Source organism: Hypanus sabinus, chromosome 2 (genome assembly GCF_030144855.1).
Source record: "Hypanus sabinus isolate sHypSab1 chromosome 2, sHypSab1.hap1, whole genome shotgun sequence".
In the NCBI taxonomy this organism is placed as follows: Eukaryota; Metazoa; Chordata; class Chondrichthyes; order Myliobatiformes; family Dasyatidae; genus Hypanus; species Hypanus sabinus.
The window spans coordinates 27,091,368-27,111,243 of record NC_082707.1 but is presented as its reverse complement, the minus strand read 5'-3'; the positions used below and the strand labels follow the sequence as shown (position 1 = coordinate 27,111,243).

The window sequence follows — 19,876 nt, the reverse complement described above, 5'->3', positions numbered from 1 at the left end:
GAGGCCAAATCATTGGGTGTTGAATGGAAAAACCTACGAAAAGTAGTGGATAGCAACCAATTCCCTTCACACTATTGAGCATACTTACTAGGAGCATTGTTACAGGAAAGCAGCATCCATCATCAAGGACTCCCATCATGCAGACCATACTCACTCCTTACTGCTGCACCAGGAAGGAGGTAACGGAGCCTCAGGCCCCATACCACCCAATTCAGGAACAGTTAACCGTCAAGGTTTTAAACCAAAAGGGATAATTTCACTCAGCCCAACAATGAACTGATTTCACAACCTATGGACTCACTTTTATGAACTCTGCAACTAGTGTTCTTGATGGTTATTGCATATTTATGTATTTCTCTTTGTGTGTTTGCAGTTTGTTCTCTTTTGCACATTAGTTGTTTGTCTATCTCTGTCACGTGTTGTTTTTTCATTGATTCTACTGTGTTTCATTGTACTTACTGTGAACCTCACAAGAAATTCTCAGCATTATATATGAGGGGTGATTGATAAGTTTGTGGCCTAAGGTAGAAGGAGTCAACTTTAGAAAACCTAGAACATTTATTTTTCAACATAGTCCCCTCCTACATTTACACACTTAGTCCAGCGGTCGTGGAGCATACGGATCGTGGACCTCCAGAAAGTGTCCACAGATGGGTGATTGATAAGTTTGTGGCTTAAGGTAGAAGGAGATGAGTTATACAGCTCTCATTATATGCACCTGCAGGTAAACAGTTTGAGTGATTATGCAGAAAGTTTGAAGTTAATAACTCATCTCCTTCTACCTTAGGCCACAAACTTATCAATCACCCTTGATGAGTTATTAACTTCAAACTTTCTGCATAATCACTCAGAGTTGAACTGCATGTGCATGTAACAAGAGCTGTATAACTCATCTCCTTCTACCCTAGGCCACAAACTTATCAATCACCCCCGCTGTGGACACTTTCTGGAGGTACAAGATCTGTATGCTCCACGACCGCTGGACTAAGTGTGTAAATGTAGGAGGGGACTATGCTGAAAAATAAATGTGCTAGGTTTTCTAAAACTGACTCCTTCTACCTTAGGCCACAAACTTATCAATCACCTCCTGTATGGTGGCATACACATACTTTGATAATAAATTTACTTTAAACTTTATATGTAAAGTGGAAGTTGATAGGTTCTTGAATAATAAGGGTGTCAAATGTTACAGAGAGAAGGAAGGAGAATGGGGCTGAGAGGGATAATAAATCAGCCATGGTGGAATAGCAGAGCAGACTCAATGGGCTAAGTGTTCCTATGTATTATGATCTTCTGGAAGTGTGTACAACTGGCAATTAATAAAAGTTTGAACAGTAACTCAGTAAGAATATAAGCAGAATAGACACTGCCTTGCCTTTATGATCCTGCAAGTTTCCCCCGGGGCATGTATGATTAGCCCGGTGAGATGACAGTCACTAACCTACTTCTAGTGCTTTGCTGTGTGATCAGACACAGAAAAGAACACAAGGTCTCTCTGGAGTTTACTGACAATTATTTAAAATGACACCTCTGCTGCTTTGGGTTGATGGTACTATTTCTTGTAGTGATCAAAAGAAAAATGTGATGACTAGAAGGCAGGATATATTGGATGGAAACAGCAACTCAGTGGCATCTAACTGTTACATTGCCATGAAATGCAGCCCAATGTCCTCCATAGGCCAGGTTAAATAAAAAGGCACCGAGACTCCCAGGTGCAAACTTCTCTCTTGAAAATAAAAACAAACTTGCAGATGTTGGGCATCTAAAAGAAAAACAAAAAAATACTGTTAAAACTCAGCAGATCAGGCAGCATCGATGGAAAGCGAAATGAGATTAAAGTTTTACGTCAATGATCTTTCACTAGATTTTCACCTTGCTCCATCTCCGCGGGTAATGTCATGGCCTTGTAACCAGACCACTTATCCAAGAGCTTGGATTAATTGTCCAGACTAGGTGAATTTGAGATGGCAATTCCGTTCAGAATCTGGATACAGACAAGCTGAGGTCAGGTTAAACTCAAACCAGTTCATTAACATCTTCTACCACAGGGAGAAAATCTAGACCTCTAGCTGCTCTGTCCTATTTCTGAACCCAGGTCCATACCATGGCAGCTGATCCTTAACATCTGCTTGCTTTTAGAAGTAGCTAGCAAGTCATTCGATTGGATCACACAAACTATGGATTGGCAATAGATCTCCATAATCCCTGATTAATGCATATTAAAAAGCCCTGCAATTGATAAAATGAGTGCATATAGAGATGAAATCTAAAACTTTGAAATTAAATTTAGTAATTGATGCTTTATCACAAGTTCTAATGATAATGTTCTCTCTTTAAGAGCTTTTCTCATCTAATCAGGCAATGTTGAAACCAAGGGTTCTTATCATTTAATGATGCATTTTCAAAAAGGCAAAGTAAAGCTTTTTAACATATTGCACGAACTTTCCAGTAAGCTACGGACAGCACTAGTCAGTATGGGTTAAGGTTAATCCCCTACCCAAGTAAGGGATTAAGTTTTTACTCTTAAAATGGAAATTGACCCATTGGCTAATTTTTTCTCTGCGACTCTATGTCAGATTTGAATGGTTTCCCTGCGAGATGATGTGGGATACTTTAAGTGGACTATGCTGTGAACTACGGGGAAAATTAAACGGTTATCTTCTCCTGTCTGTATGGGTAAACCATTGACATATTTACCCATAAAGGCTGAAGTCTATGGATCAGAAAATAATTCTTTGAAAGACAAATTGGATTAAGCTATTATGTGGGATCAGTAAGCATGTGGTGTTCGATGAATCTTTTGTAGATAACTTCAAAAATGAAAACCCTTTGGCTTATGTATATATAAACTCTACAAATTATATATAAATGCAGAGCTCTGTAAAGTGTGTGTTAGGAAGCCTCTGAAGGAACAGAAGAGCTGATAATTTCACTCTTTGTTCTGTTTAAAATTCCATTGATGAAATCCATTCAAGAGCAATCATGTAGCTGTAAGGTTGGTATAAATCTAATGGGATAAATTAAGTCATAATATGAAGCCTTGACACCAGGGACTGAGCAAGCACCATTCAAACTGACAAAGGGAGGCATGCGAGCTGGAATTAAAGACCATCTATTTTCCATCACAATCTGTTTATTAAAAGTTGTACAGTTGAAGATCGGCATAAGTTCGGCTCAATGTGTCATTTATGTATGTGACAGCTGGGGTTTCCATTCTTCTTCACAAAAGGCATACAAACATGAACCCAAGAGATTCTGCAGATGCTGGAAATCTTGAGCAACACTTAAAAAATTCTGGAGGAACTCGACAATTCGGGCAGGATTTATGGGTGTGAGTAAACAGTTGATGCCTTGGGCTGAGACTCTTCACCAGGACTCATAGAGGGTCTTGGCCAAATCACTGAGTGTTTAATCCCCTTCATCGATGTTGCCTGACTCATTGAGAACCTCTAGCATTTTGTGCATGTTGCTCATCCAATCCTGTTTGAAATCCTGGACAAAAGAGACGGCAGGTGCAGGAATCTGGAGCCAAAAAAAAAAGTTGGCTGGAAGATCTCAACAGGTCAAGCTGCATATGTGGAGGCAAAAGCTGAATGTCAACATTTTGGGTCAAGGCCCTACATCAGGACTGAAAGAGAAGAAGAAAGTTTGCCAATATATAGCAACATGAGGGAAATGTGCTAAAAAGTGGACCTGGGAGATGATGGGAGATACAGCCAGGTTGGGGAAGGGGAGAAAAGAATGGGAGGGGATGGGAAAGGTAAACAATTTGAGCTTTGCCTCTCCTTATGCATGGAGAAGGCCAAGGACTGACAGGTGGGCATGGAAGTAGAGTCTTTGGGGGATATGCAACTGGAAGCTCCAGATGTCTATTGTGGGAAGAGCACAGATGCTCCACAAAATAATCTTGCCTTGGTTTCTCTGGAGTAAAAGAGGCCACGTTCAGACCAGGGAGTCACGAGCGCTATCTGTAACTGGAAATTACTCCCTGGTCTGGCCATCCCACTTTATCCAGGTCTCCATGAACCCTAGAACATTCCTCTGTAGTGCTGGGCAGTGCAACACCAGTGCTTCACCTTCTCAGCATTAAACAAGGAACCCTTTCAAGTGAAGTAGTGTTTCACCTGCATCCCTTCCAATCCGATACAAACAGGAAGAACGATATCACATATTCTACTTGGGTTGCTCTAATTCCAATGGTACAAACACTGAATCTTCCAAGTTCACAAAATCTACAACCCCCTCCCCGTGTTCTCCTCCCACACACAGTCACCTATCCACCTGTAGTTCTTCTATTGCTCTTTTTCCATCCTTGCCCCTCCCTTCCTGGTTTCACCTGCCCATCATTCTCCCCCGAATTGGTTCAATGAATCACCTACCAACCTCCATCTGACCCCTCCCTTGTACTGCTCTGTAATGGCGATCTTTCCTTTCCCCTTCTCGATGCTGATGTGTTGTTGCCATGAACAGCACTTTGACAACTTGCACAATTTATTTACTTGTGCCAAAGGAGAACAGCCTGGCCCCTGTCAACAAACTGCTCTGAAGTTTGAACAAAAATGCTATTTTTATACAGAAATTCATGAGTTGAATACAGGAATTGACCCAACAGAAAATTGTGCACTTCTGAATTCCATCATTTGCATATTTAAGTACCAATCATAATACATATTTCAGGTGTTAATAACAAATTAAGTCTACATGTTAAAGGTCAATAATACTTGAGAATTAGTAAAATAACTGTCCAGTTGTGAGTGTTGTCCTGCAGTCTTTGATTTGCATCTTTATCTTGTCTTGGTATGCCTAGTGACCTTGGTTCCCAGGCTTTTAAGAAAGAAAAGCATTACGAAGGTTTAGCTTTCAAGGGCAATGTTCAGTTTGGATGACTGCACAAAGTTTGCACACTGTTTGTCTCGGTCAACATTTTTTTCTTGACTGTTGCCTTAGTGAACTTTTACACATAGAAATATTGCACAAAGTGCCTGCGCTCCGACCATTTTAACTCTTACTTTGCTGGAGTTTCCACAGCTGCAGAGTCTCATCTTGAAAGATCAGCAGATACCTCTACCATCCACAAATGTTGCTTGATCTGTTGAGTTCCTTCATCATTCTGCTCTTTGCTCCAGGTTGATCTTCTTGTTCTGTACTGTTGAAACTATTGTATCAAAGACTAAACTCAGTTTAGGTCAGTCAATTTACAAGAGAGGATGCAAAAGGAGCTTAGGAGAATGATGCGCCTAACGGTGACTCCTTTGCTTGCATCATCAGAAACAGCTCTATTTCTATCTTCGATATCTCTATTTTCCCTTTCAGGGTTCTTTTGAAGGCCCTGACCTGGAGCTACACACTGACTACGGTTCTTTGCGGGAATGGGGTCTGCTGTGGGGTCTCACGACTGGCCACTATTCGATATGCCAAGGATACGGCCTGGAAGACCAGCGCATCTTTACGGTTCCGGGATTTCGTGACTCAGGAGGCAGGCAGACTCAAGGTCGGTGCCTCTGCAGGAAACTGGTGTGTTGTGGGAGATGGAAAATCAAATGCAGCAAGCTAGGTGCTGGCTGCATGCCCAGAGATCCGAGTTCTTTGGGCACAGAGCTCAGAAGAAGCAACACAACAGACTTTTAACTTTGTAAATCAGTGAGCTGTTTATGTCTCCCCTCTTGCTGTGAGATGAGGACACCTCTTTTTCCCTTATTAGGGAGAGAGAGAGAGCCTGTGGTATGTCGAATTACCAGGTGAACGAGTAGTCATTAGAAAGGGATGACACAGGATCAGAAGATAGAGACTCTATGGGTTGAGTTAAGAAATGGCAAGGGTAAAAGGACCCTAATGTCAGTTGTATGCAGACCTCCAAATAGCAGCCAGGATGTGGATTACAAATTACAGCAGGAGATGGAAAAGGCATGTCAGAAGGGCACTGTCATGATAATCATTGGAGATTTTAACGTCAAAGTGGATTGGGAAAGCCAGGTCAGTACTGGACACCAAGAGAGAATTTGTAGAATGTCTAAGGGATGGCTTTTTAGAACAGCTTGTTGTTGCGCCCACTAGTGGATCGGCTGTGCTGGATTGGGTGTTGGATTGCAATGATCTGGAGGTAATAAGAGAGTTTGAGGTTAAGGAACCCTTGGGGAACAGTGATCACAATATGATCGAGTTCACTTTGAAATTTGAGAAGCAGAATCTAAATTCCAATGTGTCAGTATTTCAGTAGAATGAAGGCAATTACAATGGCATGAGAGGGGAATGGGCCAAAGTGACTGGAAAGGGACACCAGCAGGAAAGACAGCAGTTCAGCAACGGCTGGAGTTTCTGCAAAAAATGAGGGAAGTGCAAGACAGATATATTCTAAATAAGAAGAAATTTTTGAATGGAAGAAGGACACGACCGTGGCTGACAAGTGAAGTCAGAGTGAAAGTAAAAGCGAAAGAGGAAGCCAAAACTGGTGGGAAGATAGAGGACTGAGAAGCTTTTAAAAACTTGCAGAAGGAAAGTAAGAAGTTGATTAGGAAGGAAAAGATGAATTGTGAAAGGAAGCTGGTGACTAATATCAAAGAAGATATTAAAAGCTTTTTTTAATTATATAAAGGGTAAAAGAAAGTTGAAGGTAGATATACGACCAGTAGAAAATGACACTGGAGATATCGTAATGAGAGATGCAGAGATTGCAGAGGAACTGAATGCATATTTTGCATCAGTCTTCACAGTGGAAGACATCTGTATTACACTGGATATTCAAGAGTGTCAGGGCAGTGAAGTATGTGTAGTGAAAATCATGACTGAGAAGTTGCTCAGGAAGCTTAATGGTCTGAAGGTGGTTAAATCCCCTGGACCTGATGGAATGTACCCTCGGGTTCTGAAGGAAGTAGCTGGAGAGATTGCGGAGAAGATAACAATTATCTTTCAAGAATCGATAGATTCTGCAATTGTGCTGGATGAATGGAAAATTGCAAATGTTACTCCACTATTTAAGAAGGGTGGGAGGCAGCAGAATGGGAAGTTGTTGGAATCGATTGTTAGGGATGAGATTACTGAGTACCTGGAGGAACATGACAAGATGGGCCAAAGCCAGCATGGTTTCCTGAAAGGAAAATCCTGTCTGACTAACCTACTGCAATTTTTTTTTAGGAAATTACAAGTAGGGTAGACAAAGGAGATGCAGTAGACGTGGTGTTCTTGGATTTTCAGAAGGCCTTTGACAAGGTGCCGCACATGAGGCTGTTTAGCAGGGTATGACCCTATGGAATTACAGGGGGGTTACTAGCATGGGTGGAAAATGGGCTGATCAGCAGAAAACAGAGGAGGAATAAAATGATCCCATTCTGGCTGACTGTCAGTTACCAGTGGAGTCCCACAAGCGTCAGTGCTGGGAACACTGCTTTTTATGATGTATGTCAATGATTTGGACTATGGGATTAATGGATTTGTGGCTAAATTTGCCGATGATACAAAGATATGTGGAAGAGCAGGAGGTGCTGAGGAAACAGAGCCTGCAGAAAGACTTAGATAGTTTAGGGGAATGGGCAAAGAAGTGGCAAATGAAAAACAATGTTGGAAAGTGTATGGTCATGTGGAATAAATATACAGGTAGACTATTATTTAGATGGGGAGAGAATTCAAAATGCAGAGTTGCAAAGGGATTTGGGAGTCCTTGTGCAGGATACCCTAAAGGTTAATCTCCAGGTTGAGACGGTGGTGAAGAAGGCGAATACAATGTTGGCACTCATTTCTAGAGGTATAGAATAGAAGAGCAGGGATGTGATGTTGGGGCTCTTTAAGGCACATGTGAGACCACAGAGTATTGCATGCAGTTTTGGGCTCCTTATTTTAGAAAGGATATACTGACATTGGAGAGGGCTCAGAGAAGATGAATGATAATGATTCCAGGAATGAAAGGGTTACCGTATGAGGAACATCTGGCAGCTCTTGGGCTGTATTCCCTGGAGTTCAGGAGAATTAGTGGGGATCTTATGGTATCATTTTGAATGTTAAAAGGCCTGACCAGATTAGATATGGCAAAGTTATTTCTCATGGTAGGGGAGCCTAGGACAAGAAAGCATGACTTCAGGAGTGAAGGATGTCCATTTAGAACAGAGACGTGGGGAAATTACTTTAGTCAGAGGGTGGTAAATCTTTGGAACTTGTTGCCTTGAGCAGCTGTGGAGGCCAAGTCATTGGGTGCTTTTAAACCAGAGATCGATAAGTTCTTGATTAGCCAGGGCATCAAAGGGTTTGGGGAGAAGGCAGGGGAGTGGGGGTGACTGGAAGAATTGAATCAGCCCATGATTGAATGGTGGAGCAGAATCCTCCTCTATCTTATGGTCTTTGTCTTTATTGATGCTTTGAGTGCTCAGTGGGGGTGGGTGGGTGCCAATGCTTTTTTTTTACTGGTGCTTATGCATGGGTGGGGGTAGCTGGGGGGGGGTCTTTGTGGTTCTAAGATTTAACTGTTGTTAATTCTTTGGGGCACTCCTGTTTTTGTGGATGTTTGTGAAGAAAAAGCATTTCAGGATGTACATTGTATATATTTCTCTGACATTAAATGTACCTTTGAAACCTTTGAAAATATTCCAAGGTACATTTCTGCAAAGAATGCTAAGGTAATCTATGGTGTTAGAAGAGTATGCCATCAAGAACCAAGGCTGATCCAATTTTAACAGCTGATCATAGTTGCTCCTGTGAATGATCTGTCCATGGTTAGGTTCCCGGACAGTGCAAAATGGATCTCACTTCTGTACCGATTCACCGATTGGAGGGATTTCAGGCTGGGCTAAGGATGTGATGGGAGCTATGTAAATACACAAATTTATTAAATTTATGAGAAGAAGATACCCAGATGTTCTTGGTTTCCTCTTGGCTTTGCGTTATTTGTGACATTATTGTGGGATTAGTGGTTGCTTAGCAAACAGTTACCATTGTTATGGACGCTCAGCTTGGTATGAAAGGAACAGTATTATTGAAAATGAAGCACTTCTTATTTTATGCAGCCTCTGTTATCACTAGGTATATTAAAGCTCCATATACTTTAGCAAAATATAGCTCAGCCCCGGTCTCAGAAAGGAATTCAGCATTATTACAGCATTTTATTATTTATTGAGTTAGGTTCCTTGAGGATTTTTTAGCGTGAGATTGCCAATTAATGCTTTACAGTATTCCCCACCAGTTACTTCCCACGTCCATCTCATTCAGAACTTCACTGACAGCACACTGAATTGTAAGTGTATGTGTGATGCATTCTTCAGTGTTCAAAAATTGTAACTCAGAATCAGCAGCTGGCCTTGACAACCTAGCTAAGATTAAGTGGAGAATTATCAGTGAGATTACTGGGGGAGGAAACGATGACTGTTGACACATTCTCCCGGTTGTCCTGTAGTCCAGTAATTGAGATTTTTTTTGGAAAAAGTTTTCCAGGGCTTCTTCCACCTTGCGTCAAATGCCCTCTAGTACCACATTAATTATAGAAGGTCTCACTGGTTCCTTTTTTTTCTGGTTGCTAGGCAACAATGTTTTGTAATGGAAATAGAATTTTTTTTGCCCAAGATGAGCATGATTGGCCTAGAAGAGAACCATAGGAATGAGAAGCGTGGAACAGAAGTGTATAACTTGATAGATCATGAAGTCTACTTAACCCCATTACTTTCTGCAGGCAACAGTCAAGCATAGGTTAAATGCTTAAGAAGAATTTAATATATAGTACTGTACAAAAGCTTTGGGTACATACATATAGTTAAGACTTTTGCATAACACTGTAGTAACTTTATGTATTGCACTGTACTGCTGCCACAAAGAAAAATTCATGACATATGCGAGGGATGATAAACCTGATTCTGATATGGACTGAAAGTGGGAAGGGAGCAGGGAGAGAGGAATCATGTTTGGGAAAAGGGGAAGGGAGAGTGGAGGGAACCGCAAGCACCAGAGAGGCATTCTGTAATGACCAATAAACCAATTGTTTGGAATCAAATGACCTTCTCTGCTGTCTCAAGGTGGAGTGTGTCTGCACCTGTGCCACTCCCTTCCCATGGGACTCCTTCTCTGCCACCTGTCCCACACCCCTCCATGGTACTCCACCCTCGTCATCCCCAACATCCCTTGCTCTTGACAGATTTACAGACTTGCTGTCTGCTCCACATTGACAAATACAGAACTGCGCAAATGCCTTAGGCACCCTAGCTCTATATATATATATATCCCCAAAACTCTTATGATTACTTGATGTTCAGCATGGACATGATGAGCCAAAGTGCCTGTTTCTTTGCTGCGTGACCAGGACTCTGAAAGTCCGGAATACCAGTTGAAATTGTTTTCGATCACCTGTGTGCCACACCCTTCAGCCACTTGTGTAATTTCATGGTCTGTGTCAAACCATATGCTGTATCCCACACTATAGCATATGATAGAGGGGTGGAGCTCTACAGAACAGAAACAGGCCCCTCTGTCCACACCTAGTCTTGCTGAACTGTTATTCTTCCAAGTCCTACCAACCCACTCTTGGGCCGCAGCCTGCCATGTTCCTCCCATCCATGTACTCATCCTAATTTCACCTACTGAAAAAAACATTAGCTTTATTTGTCACATGTACATCAAAACATACCGTGAAATGTGTCGTTTGCATCAAATTAGATCAGTGCGAGTGTTGCTATGATTCCGGCACCAACATAGTGTGCTGCGCCCTGTGTGAGCTCTGTGTGAACTCTGTGTGAGCCCTGTGTGAGCTCTCTTACCCAAACCATACGCCCTTGGAATGTGGGAGGAAACCCACAAGGGTTGCGGGGAGAAGATACAAGCTCTTTACAGGCAGAAGCGGGAATGGAACTGCCAACCTTACAGCTGGCCTTGTTAAGCCACTGCACTAAACACTACGCTGCCGCGCCGCTACGCGGGATACAGCACATGGTTTGACACAGATTGCAGGATTTCAGGAATGGCTGAAGGATGTGGCACACAAGTGATGGAAAACAATCTGTGGATATGGTATGTTCATTGGCATATTTTACGCTTGCAGTTCACACCATAAATCTATTCCTTCACAAACTACTGGACTATCCATGACAAACATTAACCACAATCCCACCTCAGGCTCTGGGATCACTTCCCAAGCCCCACTTGTCTCTACATACAATCTATAACCACTCAACGCACACTACAAGACCCAGAGGTACAACATTTGTCCCATGCTGTCCATAGACTCTGACCTTCCTCACAGTGGAAAACCGTGACCCATGCATATCCATCTGCTCCCAAAATCCGTCTCCAGAGTGTTTGAAATATCCTGCCTCTAAGCAGATACCCAGGACCAGGGCAGATTGTCTGAGGGTTGCATGTCTCCAACTCTCTCTGATGACTCTAATTGTGAGCTCCCAGTGGTGGGAGAAAAATCTGTGCACTTAAGTGGCAATGGACTAAATCAAATAATTAGAATCAAAGTTTAATCAGACTGAATATTTATGATCAAACCTTAATACTCACTTTGGGATTTAGTTGTTAACTGAAACATTAAAAAAACAGCGGGGGAACTCGAATCTTTAATATTCTGATTATCCTGTTCTAAAGTGGGGAATATAATTTGGAAATTCATTAAAACATTTAATAAATGATATTTAAGCATTAAATACAGCTTGGGTTTAATTGAAAGCTTTAAATCTCAGAGGTGATGTCATTTAATGTATCAAATATTTTGGTGGACTGCAATTTAATGCTTAAATGCTTAAAAAACACCAAAAAAAAGGAAAATCAGTGAACGGGATAGGTTCAGTTCAGTTGGTAGAGCTGAGTTAGTCAGTGACTGGTAAGCTGAGCCCCATTAGATAGGATCTCTCAACTGTGCTGGATTACTCAAGTGTGAATGGTGGACTCTGACATGATCAGCTTCACTGTGAAGCATCCCATCCTGAATTGCCTTGCTGCCCCTCTCTGCGTGCAGTTCTCCTGCAAAGGACAACTGCCCAGGCAGGGGATGCGGTGGAGCATGACGCAGATTTAAGAATGGGTCTGCTGTGAATCATGAGAAGAACAAGGTTAAGAAAAAAAAAAGGGTTGCAAATAAACGTAACAAGTCTTGATTAGACAGCGGTAAGTCCACTGGGTTTTGTGTTCGTGTACACGATGACAGGTATCTGCTCAATGATTGACAGTTTCCTGACATTAGTACTCTGAGATCGTGTCGAGGTGCATGTGAGTTTGTTTTCAAGGCCCCACCAGCAAAAACTGCAGTGAGATTGTTTTGCAGTTGAGGTTTAAAGCTGAAAAGCATTTTGATTTACTGTTATGTCCCCCGAGAGAAAATGCTCTTAATTTGCAGTAGTCAATGAGACTGATGTCTATTAATCATTAGAATAAAATTACCATTCAACATTAACGAATAGGAAGGATTACTCTCCACCCTTAACATGCTGAGGAGAAAGGAAATGTTGCTTAAACAACCACTGTTCTTATGGATAATACTTAAAAATAATTAACGAAAGTGATCACCGGCTTGTTTCAGAGGGAGTAACTGCACAGTTGAGACCAATGATGTGAAGGTGGGAATCAATTTAAATACTGGCACTTGGAAATTTATAATTATATAAATCAATGATAGTGTCATGAAGTTCAGATGATGTCCTTCAGGAATGAAACTGCACTGTAACTTCAGGCTCATACAGACTCAAAGGGCTCCTTCAAAACTACTTTTACCAAAGTTGCCTCAAGTCATTTTCCCAATAATCAGATATACCAGGATCCAAGTAAAAGTTCTAAATCAAAAACAGGATATCACTGGAAATACTCAAAGTCAGGCAGGCTGTATGGTGAGTGAAATATAATGAATATGCTGGATTGATCCAACCACTAAATTTCTAAGCTGTCCCACACCTGAAGCATTAACTTTAGTTTCTCTCATAACTCCTCTCCTAGATTATCTGAGATCATCCACACTGCATCTTCAAGCCTGTTTTCCAGCTGATTTCCCGTGAACTCCTTGAGTACAGTCACCCTCATTTTCACTGAAAGGTCTCAACCTGAAAGTTTGATTGACCATTTCCCTCCATAGATGTCACCCAACCTATTGAATTCCTCAAGTCTTTTGTATGTTTCTCCAGATTCCGGGATCTACAGTCTCTTTTATCTTCTACATTTGTGGCTGACCCGACGTGGTTGACCACATTGTCCTCTTCCAAAGCCTCTCCACCTGTGCCGAGTTGGATGGGATCATGGTATTCCCTTTCTCATCTATCCAGTCAGAACTCATCTTCAGAAGCAGCTTCTCCAATTTCCACATGATTATTTATAATGCCCCTGAAGACACAATTTCTTGCCACTACTTTTTCTTGTCTTCTAATATCATTGCCCATGAGCACAATATTGATGAGACATATCCCCAGATCACCAGCTTCCAATGTTCCAACCCAGTCAGATTCCACATCCTGCACTTGATAAATAGAAATCTCCTCTATGAGAAAAAGTAATTATCTTCATATCACTTACACTAGATCTATTAATCTCACTGACAACTTTCTGAAACTGAATTAGGATTGTTCATCAACTTCTTGTCAATTTTGATCTTGAGATGAACTTCTGAGCACATTTCATCAATACTGCCTATTTCTTCCTTTGCTATATTATCTGACAGAGGGAAATAAAGAGAAATAAACTGATATCCATAGTCCAGAACTGCCAGACCAGGCAACATATGAATAAAATACCTATCCTGTTCGAAACTTCTCATTAGAGTTTCAACAAGGTTTTTCCAGCATTAAATTGTTCCTTGTGTGTTAATTATCTTCTGTATTAGCAGTCTTCAATGTCAGCAAGGCAAAGAAGCTGATTGCTGACTTCAGGAGGAGGAACCAGAGGCCCATGAGCCAGTCCTGATCGAAGGATCTGAATTTAAAGGGGTCAGCATCTCTTAATTCCTCAGTGTGATCATTTCAGAGACCTGTCCTGGACCCAGCATGTAAGTGAAATTATGAAGAAAGCACGGCTGTGCCTCTACTTCTTTAGGAGTTTGTGAAGATTTGGCATGACATCTAAAATTTGGACTAACTTCTATAGGTATATGTTGGAGAATACATGGTAGAGACTGGCAGCATCTCAGAATGGTATGGAAATACAAATGGCTTTGAATGGAAAATCCTACAAAAAGTAATGGACACGGCCCAGGCCATCACAAGTAAACCCCTCCCCACCTTTGAGCACATCTAACTGAACTGCTGTCACATGAAAGCAGCATCCATCATTGAGGACCCCCACCATCCAGGCCATGCTCTGTTCTTGCTGCTGCCATCAGAAAGAAGGTACAAGAACCAGGTTCAGGAACCCCTTAATTATCAGTTTCTTGAACCAAAGGGCTACCTTTACTCAACTTCACTTCCCCCATCATTGAAGGGTTCCCACAATCTATGAACTCACTTTCAAGTTGTGTTCTTGATATTTTTTGTTTATTTTTATATATTATTTTGCATTTGCACAGTTAGTTACCTTTTGCACACTGGTTGAATGCCCAGTTGGTGTGGTCTTTCATTGATTCCACAAGAAGATGGATTTCGAATTTGCCTAATATCACAATAGGTCAAAGGCAGACGCAATTTCCATGACTCTTCACATGGCTTTAGACCATGTAGACAATGCAAACACCAACATTAGAATGCTGTTCATCGAATATAGCTCAGCATTAATACCATCATTCCCACAATCCTGATTGAGAAGTTGTAGAACCTGGGCCTCTGTACCTCTGTAATTGGATCCTCGACTTCCTAACTGGAAGACCACAGTCTGTGCGGATTGGTGATAACATATCCTCTTCACTGATGATCAACACTGGCGCACTTAGCCCACTGCTCTACTCTCTGTATATACATGACCGTATGGCTAGGCATAGCTCAGATACGACCTACAAATTTGCTGATGGTACAACTATTGTTGGTAGAATCTCAGGTGGTGATGACAGGGTGTACAGGAGTGAGATATGCCAACTAATGGAGTGGTGCTGCAGCAACAACCTGACACTCAACGTCAGTAAAATGAAAGAGCTGATCATGGACTTCAGGAAGGGTAAGACGAAGGAACACACACAAATCCTCATTGAGGGATCAGAAGTGAAGAGAGTGAGCAGCTTTAAGTTCCTGGGTGTCAAGATCTCTGAGGATCTAACCTGGTCCCAACATATTAATATTGATGTAGTCATAAAGAAGGCGACGGTGGCTATACTTGATTAGGAGTTTGAAGTGATTTGGCATGTCAACAAATACACTCAAACTTCTGTAGTTGTACCTTGGAGAGCATTCTGACAGGCTGCATCACTGTTTGGTATGGAGGGGCTACTGCACAAGACCGAAAGAAGCTGCAAAAGGTTGTAAATCTAGTCAGCTTCATCTTGGCCACTAGCCTACAAAGTACCCAGGACATCTTTAGGGAGCGGTGTCTCAGAAAGGCAGTGTCCATTATTAAAGACCTCCAGCACCCAGGCCATGCTCTTTTCTCACTGTTACCATCAGATAGGAGATACACACTCAGCGATTCAGGAACAGCTTCTTCTTGTCTGCCATCAGATTCCTAAATGGACTTTGAACCTTTGGACACTACCTCACTTTTTTTAATATACAGTATTTCTGTTTTTGCACTTTTTTTAAATAATCTTATTCAATATACATAATTGACTTGTTTATTTATTATGTTTTATTTTATTTTTCTCTCTCTCTGCTAGATTATGTATTGCATCGAACTGCTGCTGCTAAGTTAACAAATTTCACATCACATGCCAGTGATAATAATCAACTGATTCTGATCTTAGTGTTGTATATGTTGACATATATGTACTTAGTGTTTTGGCATGTGGCCAAGTGGTTAAGGCGTTCGTCTAGTTATCTGAAGGTCGCTAGTTCGAACATTGCCCTGCGATGACACCAGTGCCAAGCTGTATGGGTCCTAATGCCCTTCCCTTGGACAAGATCGGTGCGTGGAGAGGGGAGACTTGCAGCTTGGGCAACTGCCGGTCTTTAAAAAAAGAACCTTGCCCAGGCTTGTGCCCTGGAAACTTTCCAAGGTGCAAATCCATGATCTATCGAGATTAATAAATTTATTTTGAACTTTGGACTTTGAATAGTGCTGGCAGAAAAGAGGGATGATAATATAATTAGAAAAAGAGATACCAATGTTTGCTCAAGGAATCAGAATCAGACTTTAATCGCCAAGTACCTGTGCACATACAAGGAATTTACTTCTGGCAGATGTTGTCTCTCTGCTTATAACAATAATAATGATAAATATAAATGAAAATATAGATTATACATACAGGTAGTGCAATCCAAGTAATAGTTAGCCGACGGTTAACCGGCAGTTAACTGTTCAGCAAAGTGACCGCAGTAGGGAAAAAACTTCTCCAGTGCCTATTAGTCTTAGTCTGGAGGGATCTGAAGCGCCTATCAGACGGAAGCAGTTCAAACAGTCCGTGCGCAGGATGGAAGGAGTCCTTTATGATGTTCCCCGCCCTCTTCTTCAACCTGGAAGAGTACAGGTCCACAATTGCCTATCCAAGGCTGTGACATTACCACTAAGTTGTATTCTTTTTGTGTCTTTCTATTGACAAAGACAGTAATCTTGTGTTGGTTTTGCTGAATCTTGAACTGAGTATGGTCCACCCTCAAGCTGTGGCAGGTCAAGATGCTTTACATGGTCTGCCTCTGGCTACAACAAGAGTGTAAGAATCCCTCCACCAATCCTAATGATTTATCCCTCATATCTCTGTAGATGTTGTCATGATTTCTCCAAGTAATTATTTTTTCAGAAGGCTGCGAGAATGTTTGAAAAACCATGCAGATAGTGGGTCCCACTGTTGACCATTTTGGGTCCAAAATATAAACAATTCCTTTCCTCCCACAAATGCTGCTGACCCGCTGAGGTCTTCCAGCAGATTGTTTGTTGCCCCATGTAGTTGCATTTTTTTCCTTTAGATGATAGAAGTAATTGGTTTGGAAAATATTGTTGTAGAAGTACAAAGTTGTAGATAGTACAGATTAGAGCTCTTGTGTTTGAAATTGTGAATATGGAAGGATTTCCCATTTCCTCGTTCTTGCTGGAACTGCACTCGTCTAGGCAGGTAGAGATTATTCTAGCATATTACTGCATCGTAGATAGTGGGAAGGAACTGGGTACTCAGGAGAGAGCATGCAGCTCTGGATTTCTCACTTCTGACTGGCTCAGTGAGATCATTGTCAATAGTAACTCCTTTCTTGTTTGCAGAGCTGGGGGATTCAGTGATGGAAATCCAGTTGCATGCCAAGAAAAGACAGTTGGACTCCCACTTTGAAGAATGTCATTGTTTGATACTTGTAAGATGCTGAAGTTATTTGTCATTCATCGGCCGAAATCTGAAGTCCATTTAGATCTTCTGCTCACAGATACAGACTACTTTGTTATCTGAGGAATAGAACAGAATGGAACATTAAGAAACTGTCCATAAACATTCGCACCTCTGATCTTATGATGGGGAAGAAAACTTACCAGTGAAGTAACTAGAGATGATTGGAGTTAGAACCCAGCCTGGAGAAACTCCTGCAGGAATGTCTTGGAGCTGGGAGTAATTATTCTTCAACAACAATGTCCATCTTCCTTTTGTGGGTGAATCATCAAAGTTTAAATTATTTCCCCTTCTGCTAGATTCCTGTGAGAGGAGCATTTCCTCCCTGCTGACAATGATTAAAGAATTCACTGTGCCACAATTGATCTAAAATTCTCCTGATGTCACTTGCAGTTATTCGCCCCGACCCCTGGAGCTCAGCGCACAGCTCGCGAAAGTGTCTCTTTTTACTCCTTTTACATCTGTTTTTCATCTTAGATGTGTGTCTATGATTTACAGTTTGGAGATCATTTGAGAGATCCAGCACTTTATTCTCACCAAGAAGATTACAGGAAGTGAGCACATATTCGGACAGACTCAATGCAAATAAACTTTGAGGTGGCGCGAGCTGATGTCACATAGTAGCATTGTCAAAAACACCTTTAATTACATTGATAATGGCGGGTATTCTGATGTAACTATAATGGGAATTTATCTTTTTTTTGTGGACAATCCCCCATTTGGGCAGGTCATTATCAGTTTTACAGCTGTGCTGAAACAGCTTTAGGTGTGACCAGTTCTGAAGCACTAATCATTCGGACTGGAGCCAGAATTTTGCCTATTCCTATAAACCCTGTTTCCAGCTATTTCTAGATTAATCAAATTGGCTGGCTCTTGTGGTGGTGGGACTCTCAGAAGGAAGTTGAGCTTGAATTATTCACCAGACACTTTCAGCTGAAGATAATTGCAAAACGCGACCTTATTCTGTTCATTCACACATTGAGAATGAAGATGCTCGTGGATCTTCCCCCCTCCTGCTGCTAACTTAATTGTCTACCACCATTCCTGATGCTTGTGAGATTGTGTCCAACTGCTTGAGGGGCTCGCTTCTGCTGCTGAGAGCACAGGAATAATTCACGAAGTTGGCACGTCAGTTTTACTTGTACCATATTCAACCTTTGCTCATCCTCAATCCTTATTAAATAGGATTGGTCCCCAAAACTGATCATAATGTTGGAGTGGATGGTATTCCGGGTCAGAAAGCTAGAAGTTGTGCTGAATTATAATTGTGCTGGCAGCTACTCTGCTCCAACTGAATTATATTTCAGACCAACTTCTAACCTTCTGACCTGGAGTACCACTAACTCCAACATAATGATCAGTTTTGAGGATCAATCCTATTTAATGGCAGAGGACAGCAAGCACATGCTTGGCACTTCCTTTGAGAGCTATGCAGTAGGGTAACTCTAGGCAGTTTCTAGATTAGGTTACATGGTCAGCACAACTTTGTGGGCTGAAGGGCCTGTAATGTGCTGTTGATTTCTATGTTCTATATTCCATCCTGTCCGCCTTCCTGGTACGTAGAATATAGAATGCTACAGTACAGTACAATCTTTTCACTTTCCCTTCCCTCAATCTAAGCCTTCTCTCCTATATAGCCCTCCAGTTTTCTCACAGTACCTGTGGTGGCCCTGTGCCGATAGAAATTGTGGAGGAAGTGTTTTTGCCAATCCAAACTGACTGGGTCTACAAGTGAGGAAATCCAGGTTCCAACTGCACAAGAGAGTATTGAAGCTCAGGTCTTGGAGCTCACTGATTAGTTTTGAGGGGATGATGGTGTTAACTGCTGAGCTGTAGTCGATAAAAAGCCTCCTGATTATGCATCAGTGCTGTCCAGATGTTCCAGGGTTGTGTGAGGAGCCAACGAGATAGCATCTTCTTTAGTCCTGTTGCTTCGGCAGGCAAATTGGAGTGGATCCAAGTTTCCACTCAGACAGGAGCTGACATGCTTCAACACCAGCCTCTTAAAACACTTCATCACTGTGCATGTGGGTGCCACTGGAGGAAAGTCATTTAGACTGGTTATCATATCCTTTTTGGGCACTGGTACAATTGAAGTCTGCTTGAAGCTTTTTTAGACTCTTCCCTCTACCTCTCTTGGTTACTCTGCTGTTGTCACTTCAGCAGATTTTTGCGTAACCTCAAGTTACCCTGCAATCTTTGTACCAGTCTGCGGTTTCATGCTTGTCGTCATATTTATTTTATTTATTATTAGCAAGCATGCTGTTTAATCATGTGAACAACAAATTTCATTGCACTCTGGTGTAAATGGTGGCTCGCAGATGAATGCCCATTTTATTAGCTGCTGAATCGATCCCCTTTAGCACTATTGCAGTCCCACACAACAAAATGAAAATGTGATTGGACCTCAAAGTACTCGCAGCCACTCCTACCAATGGAGTTGCAAACTAATGCAGCTGTGATGAGGCTATTAATGGGTCAGAGGTTAAGTAGGTGTTAAATTTTGTTGATTGTTCCCCTAGCTACCCCAGACCCAGC

At 41.7% G+C, this 19,876-nt stretch overlaps 1 long non-coding RNA gene across 2 annotated transcripts; it reads left to right on the top strand.

Moving 5' to 3' along the window:
• Positions 1-11,896: 11,896 nt before the first annotated feature.
• Positions 11,897-17,487, top strand: LOC132404495 (uncharacterized). 2 transcript variants are annotated; one of them, XR_009515550.1, is made up of 4 exons: positions 11,897-12,075; positions 13,775-13,936; positions 14,035-14,152; positions 17,221-17,487. It is a non-coding gene; the product is annotated as an uncharacterized LOC132404495 (long non-coding RNA). The 2 variants fall into 2 exon arrangements; XR_009515551.1 differs by lacking the exon at positions 14,035-14,152.
• Positions 17,488-19,876: the final 2,389 nt, after the last annotated feature.